The sequence below is a fragment of the Typopeltis vanoorti genome, chromosome 6, assembly GCF_054136105.1.
Source record: "Typopeltis vanoorti isolate ZY-2024b chromosome 6, IOZ_Tvanoo_1.0, whole genome shotgun sequence".
Classification (NCBI taxonomy): Eukaryota; Metazoa; Arthropoda; class Arachnida; order Uropygi; family Thelyphonidae; genus Typopeltis; species Typopeltis vanoorti.
The window spans coordinates 141,678,792-141,686,782 of NC_143554.1; the positions used below are offsets into that span (position 1 = coordinate 141,678,792).

General features: G+C 35.5%; 1 long non-coding RNA gene across 1 annotated transcript; it reads left to right on the plus strand.

Moving 5' to 3' along the window:
* The first annotated feature begins 1,857 nt into the window (after nucleotides 1–1,857).
* LOC150105993 (uncharacterized) lies at nucleotides 1,858–7,696 on the plus strand. The gene is made up of 3 exons (XR_016548429.1): nucleotides 1,858–1,920; nucleotides 6,231–6,313; nucleotides 7,562–7,696. It is a non-coding gene; the product is annotated as an uncharacterized LOC150105993 (long non-coding RNA).
* Nucleotides 7,697–7,991: the final 295 nt, after the last annotated feature.

Here is a 7,991-nt window from a genome sequence, read left to right on the forward strand (position 1 = left end):
AAACTGCATAGATTCAATAATTTAGGTAAACATCTCTCTCACGTTGCATTTGAGATCACCGCTCCTGTAATACATTTTACCCGATGTTAAAAATAAAAAAAATCGGTAGTCCTATTTAAGGTTTCTTTCGTTTTATTTTTGATTTTTGTTTAAGAATTTTCTTTAAAGTGCGCGCATTATACTAGAATTTGAGAGGGCAGAGGCGAGAATCTTGGATTCGATGAATATATTTCCTTTGTTATGACATCGCATTTCTGAGAGATAATGATGTTTTTCAAAAAAAAAAAAAAAAACAGAAATAAAATCATTCAACGTGAGTTTGGAACCAATCCAGTTAAATTGGAAATGAATAAAAATCCACTCAGAAGAATACTACAGAACTCGCGTGTTTATGATTCTTAAGTCGAAATATTGTCAGAGGTTTGTGTTGCATTTCCAGAAAATTTCTGCTTACTCTATTGGTAAGGAAAAGGATTATTGGATTTAGTCATTGATTAAGTCGAATTCCCGAAAAGGAAATGAGGCTCCACATAGAATAAAGTCTATTGAAATACTTGCAGATGGATCGCTGCGTCATACATTTTGTCCTCTGACATTGAAGTAGTTTTTAACTGTATTTTAATTTCTTCTGCGTTTCTGCGCTTCATCGAAATACGGGAAAGGTATCCGTTTGGAATGTTATAGAGAAGGAAGAGAAGAGAAAGATGCAAATAAGTGAGTTTTTAGGATGAGATCTCCCTATGTAGGTCTTCCATGTATTAATTTGTGTATAAAAAGCGGAAATTAGTCTGTGTGTGTGTGTGTGTGTGTGTGTGTGTGTGTGTGTGTGTGTGTGTGTGTGTGTGTGTGTGTGTGTGTGTGTGTGTGTGTGTGTGTGTGTGTGTGTGTGTGTGTGTGAGAGAGAGAGAGAGAGAGAGAGATGACCTGAATGAATGTATGCATTTAATTCAGTAAAGCGACTAAAAAATCTTTTGATCCTAAGAAACGTCTGGAATAATTAAACTAGTTCCTTGCGTCTTAACGACAACTGTAATAGGTTTCAATGATTTGGAGGCATTGGTGTGGAGCGGGGCGGGGGAGGGGGATATTTCACTCTTCTGCCATGGTATGTTTTTGTCTAAAATACTGTAATCCATATGCTCCAGTTTTCTGATATGTTGTGATTCTATGTTAATAATACCTATATTCGTAAGAAAATTCACTACTTGCCTGGTCAAAAATCGACAAACTATTTCCATTATCTCCGTAGTGATTTCATTCGGAAGTGTACATTATAATCTAGCGTTTACGACAGTGCAGGTGGGATGAATTTTAAATTTAGATAAATTTGTGTACGCATGCATTAGAAATTGGCGTAAATCAAAGATATATATCTGAAGTTGTTTCTTTTGAAAAAAAAGTGCAATAAATGTGACTGGAGAAACGGCAGAAATCAGTTCATATTTCGCAATTATAGAATGTATCGGTAAACTCGCACAAGGATACGTGGCCTGTCACTCCACACAGGCGAAATACTTGTACGGAACATTATTGAGCAATCTTGTGATAACAACTGGCATTCATTTGCTTAAATCTCATACCTACATTTAAGAATAATACATTAGATAACTAAAAGGTTATCGTCAATTAGTTTTGAACTATTGTGTCTTTTATGCTTTGGAGTATTACAAACTCTGGACATTCCAAATTTATATAAAAATATAAGCTTTTTTTTTTTCATATTTAAACGATGAGTCAGCTATGAAGCAACAGACAACACGTGTTAGAGACCGGATGTCTCTCTCTTTGTTTATATGCTTTCCAGGTGTAAAAGGTTCCTGTGGAGTGTATATAACCATCGGCAACCCCATTTTAAAGCACGATTCATTTCAGTTTGTCGTTGTTTTCAGAAAGTGCTTTCGTTCCAAGTTGAAGTTTACCGTAAGAATTTTTCTCCTGATTATTCCTAAAATGTTCTAAGTTATTGTATCTAATGATTTCATATAAATATGAAATTATTAATATAAACATTTGATATTCGGATAAAATTAAACAGGCCAATCCAGGAATAATATGTTGGCAATTGGATTTATATTTCTAATTAGAGCATATTTTACTGTATGTTTTGCTTCAGTAAAGAATTCACTATTTATTTATATTTAGGTAAATTTACAAGTCTGTAGGCTTAGAAATTTTTCTAAAGATGAATTTATTTTAAAGGACTAGTTTGTTTATTTTGTGATGTTATAAAATAATTTGCAGTTCCCATTAGGCAAAGATGAAAAATATGAAATTATTAATATAAATGGCATTAATACGAATATGAAATCAATAACGTGAGTTTTATTAATTTATTTTTTGGGCTCAGCCCGTGAAAATCAGAGTTGGAAGTACGAATATATACATACAAGAAATACAACAAAGTCCTTAAAGGAGTAGCTTAAACGGACGAAGCAAGAATGCTTTTCATTTTATCCATTATCTTTAGAGTACAGTACAGTTATACGGTGTTATTGAGCTATAAAGTTCTGATCATGGCAGGAGGAAAGGACGTTTTCAATTAACTTCGAAATCATTTTAAATCAAAAATGTGTTTCGAAATCCTACAATTATATAAAGCTTCATTTAAAAAAAAGTAAAATATAAACAACTGCTTCAAATCATGAATTCTATGATATTTGGTTTTCAAAGTAATTTATAATAAAAGGTTTAATTTTCCTTAAATTCTATTTTAAAAGTGCTTTATTATTTATATAGTTTGTAATATTACTTCCTGTACACATTATTTCTCTGTCATTTGACTTACGAATAGTACACTGAATGTAGATTTTTTTTATTCATACACAATCGTGAAATTTAGATGCTAAGGAAAATCCAATACGTATCACTTATAATTATATTAGAGCGAAAAAAACTTTAAGCAGCAGTAATTGACAAAAATTATCAAAATTAATAAAAAAAATTATATACATTATATAATAGCTTATTCCCATTTTTGTCTGTAATATATATTAAATAGTTGACCACGATTACAGAACAGTGAAATTCTTCAAATACTAATGTTTGTTGTTAATAATAATAATAAAAAAAACTAATATATATATATATATATATATATATATATATATATTTATATATATATATATATATATATATATATATATATATATATTTGGATAACCAAGTTATTTTATAAACTTGGTTATTTTGACTCCTAATCCCAAGTATGCAAACATTAAGTTTACGCCTGTAACAAAGTTCAAGTCTAAAGATGGCACAACACCGGGGCAACTCATTGCAAAGTGGGTAAAGATCTGATCACTATTCTTAGTATTTTCCCATAATGTAAAGCACATCTCACTAGAAGATGTATACTGCAATGCATTATGGGTGGGGTCACTACCCAGAACGGGTTCAACATTTTTTGAGGTCTCCTGAGTGAGTAGCTAGACCATAAATACCAAGGTTATAGTAATAACCTTTTTTGAGGTCTCACTGAGGAGACCTCAAAAAAGGTTATCGGGATATTCCAGGTGTAAAGAAGATATGGTGTGATTGTGAGAGGTATGCGATGATTAATACCCTTGGAAGATAATGGTTGGCAATGCTGTAGCCAATGAAGTTCTAACTGACGCTCGAGTACTATTGCTGTTACCCTCCTGCCATGATCAGAGCTTTAATAGTTCAATAACACGTTATCCCTACACTGTCCTCTACAGATAACGGGGAAGATGAAAAGCATTCTTGCTTCGCCCCTTTTATCTAGTTCTTACAAGGACTGTGAATTTCCTTACTTTTGCCAGATGGATAAGTCTGTTGAGTTACGTATGGAGGAGCACAGGAGGGACACCATTTACAGGTGAACACATGCCAGTGCTTTATCCAACCATGTCCTTTTTTCTTCCGATTCTGATGATCAAAAAGGTATAGTCATACAGTCCTTTGAGACAGATCTAACAACATTTTCCGTTGCAATGACGAATTGGAGAGAAGTATTGCGGAATATAGAGAAATCATCCTCAACCCTGTACATTTTAATAATAATTTGAGCTACAACCTCCCAGATTGCCATTCTACTGTGATCACATACTGGCGCTCACGTGATGCTGTACGCAAGCACTCAACCGACAATGCGAAGGAACAGCTTTAAATACGTTAACTGCAACGTTTTCATATGTGTAGTGACTTTCCTGTATTGATCACAGTTTTTTTATCTTCAATATTTAATGCTTCTTCTTTCGGCTTTTACAGCCTTCTTCAGGTCTTACAACCTGAAGAAGGCTGTAAAAGCCGAAACTAGTTGTGTGATACCATTAATCACTTTTTCTTTACTCTCGATTTATGTCATTCAATTATTTTTAAAAATTATGTTTAACAACCGAGTAAATCAATCTCCGTGCATATATATATAGAGAGAGTGTGTCAACAGCATGAAACGATTGATACCTTCCAACTTCTAACGGCGCTCAAACTTGCTTAAGTTTCTGGTGGCCATTAGTAGCAGAGGCTTTTGCTGTCTATATGGACAGGTGGAGCTGTGTGGTGGACGGGATTAGAATAGCTCCACTGTAGCCCATGCATATCGTACGAGGCGACTAAAATAGTTACACAGGGAGGGTATAGATGGAAATGCTGTATCCAATAAAGTTTTAACTGAGTCTCGGTTATTGCTATTACTCTCCTGGCATGACCAGAGCCTATAGCATTATATTACTCTATCCATATATTTTCTTTACAGATAACGGGGAATATGAAAAGAATTTTTGCTTCACCCCATCTAGCAAAATAAAAAAAAGTTATAATTGACCACGTGTGGTGGCCGGGATAAGATAGCATCACTGTAACCCATGCATGTCGAAAGAGGGGACTAAAATGTATGCAGAGTTTGTAGAATTTCGCTGTCTTAGGTTTGTTCCGGAATTATGCTCCCTGTGAGGGGCTTAGATTTCTGGGGGTTGCCCTTAAAGATCATTTTGAGAGTCCGGGAAGGGTGGTTTCTGGCGTTGTCCATGTGGGATCTTGTCAGTGGATGCCTTTCCCTGGAATATGAGCGACTCTGCTCGGTGGTAGGGTGAGCCTCTCACTGAGTGGGCCAACGCTGAGTTGGACTAACTTTCGGCCTCTATGAAGTGGACTAGGTATGGTTCTAATTTTTAAACAGGGCTTTACTTAAAAATTGACATTCATGTCATAAGAGGCGACTGAAATGGGACGCATAGTTTCGAGAGTTTCTCTCTCTTAGGTCTCTTTTGGAATTTTGCTTCCGGTGAGGGTTGGGGGGGGGGGGGAGTTTAAATTTCTGGCGTTTGCCCTGAGAGAAAAATTTGAGAGTCCGGGGTTTTCAGGGGTCTCTATGGAACATGAGCGGCTCTGCTCGGTGTTAGAGTGAGCCTGTTTCTGAGTGGGTCAAAGCTGAGTGTTGGATGATCTTTTCGCTATTATGGAGTGGTCTAAGGATCGTTCTAATTTTTAAACAGGTGTTTAATTAAAAATCGCCTTGCATGTCGTAATAGGCGACTAAAATGGGACGCAGAGTTTCGATAATTTCGCTGTCTTTGGTTTCTTCCGGAATATTGCTTCCGATGGGGGGGGCTTAAATTTCAGGAGATTTGTCCTGAGAGAGCATTTTTAATCTCTGGTGAGGATGTTCTCTGGTGTGGTCCGTGAGGGGCCTTGTCAGTGGATGCTTTACACTGGAATATGACTGGTTATGCTCGGTGTTGGGTGGAAGCTGTCAATGAGTGCAGCCAACGCTGAGTTGGACGATCTTTCAACCACTGGTAGGGAGTGGTCCGCGAGATCGTTTTAATTTTTAGAGAGGGATTTACTTACATGACAGCCTCACGGTAGCCCATGCATGTCGAAGGAGGCGAATAAAATGGGTAACCAGGAAGGATAATGGATGGCAATGCTGTGGCCAATGAAGCCTAAACTAAGGCTCCGCAATTGCTCTTACCCTCCTACCATGATCAGAGCTTATAGCGCTATATAACCCCATCCATACATTTTATTCTACAGATAACGGAGAATATGGAAAGTATACTTGCTTCAGCCATCTAGCCAGAAAAAAAAAGATATTATAATTGAAGTATAGTAAATTCTATTTTACGTTTCAAAACATTACTTTAAGATTGATTTTAAAACAATGACTAGGGTTTATTACTGAAATATCTGTAGATCTAAAAATATAACCAAAATGTTACGACAATAATAAAAATGTAATTCCCTTCCTGGCTATGATCTTATTTCAGATTTTAAGTAATTATGCAAGGAATAGTATGGAAGTTGGCCGTGATTTGTATTGCTGTAATAATTATTGGAGATATAGGATGTGGTAAGTAAGGTTTTTTAATTATTAAAATACTAAGTATAAAAACTTATAATAATAATTATAACAGAAGTTTAACTATAAAAACATGCTCTTCTGAATAATATAAAAGATTTTCTCATTGTGTTAGCATAATAAAAATGCTATTTTGTGGTTGCCAAATCAAGTAATTAACTAACTTACTAAATTAACTACTACCTAAGTAACTCCAATTACTCATGCTCGTCTACGAGGAGAGTGAGGGATTGAAGCACTCGTGGAAATCAAAATATCGGCGGTTTATAACAAGAAAAATAACGCGCAGCAAAATCTATGGCATTACTGATTTTCAGTTACGGACTGGACAAATAGACGGATGTTATTCGTAGAACTATTAAAGCGAATATGTTTTCTATAGCTGTGTGCGATCGTCCATTGTGTGTGTGTGTGTGTGTGTGTGTGTGTGTGTGTGTGTGTGTGTGTGTGTGTGTGTGTGCGTGCGTGCGTGCATGCGTGCCTGTGTGGTGCGTGTGCGTGCTGGCGCATTTTAAACAATATCATTTTCGTTAATTATTATAATTTATTATATATATATATACATAATAAATTATAATAAAAATTTTATCCTGCTGCATAAAAAAAATGTTATGCAGCAGGATAAAAAAAAACAACAACAACAACAAAAAAAAAAAAAATACACCAGCCACGAATCTACATGGAACTCATGAACATCTACAAAACTATCTCTCCGAATGCTCAATACGGTATTATCAGAAGCGATTCTAACACAAGGAAATTAAGAACAGAAAAACACTGCCGTTTATATCAGGAAGAGACAGCAAGAAATTCCTTAAAAAGGCACATCCTTTACATAAAGTCTTTAAATTCCTTAGAACAAGCTGCAACATTAAAACCGTAAAAAGGGCCAGGAATAGACGGAATCAAACTGTGTGTGTGTGTGTGTGTGTGTGTGTGTGTGTGTGTGTGTGTGTGTGTGTGTGTGTGTGTGTGTGTGTGTGTGTGTGTGTGTGTGTGTGTGTGTGTGTGTGTGTGTGTGTGTGTGTGAATATTAAACTATATCCTTGAAAAGAAAGTTCGCCTTCTTCTAAATATAGAAATATATATGCTTTTTCATTTTATCTATTTGTCTAAAACGGTAGCATGGTCAATTTTCATTTGTCATATAATATTAATGTCTTCAGTCATGAGCTCTGGTTTGTGCAGATAATACTAAAATATAATATTAATGTGAAAACTATTATTTCCTTAATGCAGCATGTCCAGAACTAATTTGCACTCTGATGAGTACTGAAAAGCCATCAAAGCCAATTGAAGGTTGCATTAAAGACGAAGATTGCTTTGAAGGAGGAACGTGCTGCAAAGGATGCTCAGGAAGTTCTTATTGCTACTTTCCTAGTGAGTACAATTCCAGTAATCACTTATAAATACTGTATAATTCCTTGTTAAGAGATGGATTGCATTATAGTTGACGCTAAGCTTATTCTTGGTACGGACATGCAAAGCTTTGTTTCTATTTTCTCAACACACATCTACTCCGGTATTTAATCCTCTTGTTGTGAGATCACTTCTCCACGGGTATTTTTGTTTACTTCTGGATTTACGAATTATATCCACTTCTTCTAGCACGTGAGCTTCAGCATTAGTTGGTTTTTCTTCTTCTGGTGCTTTCTCATAGCAACTTCTT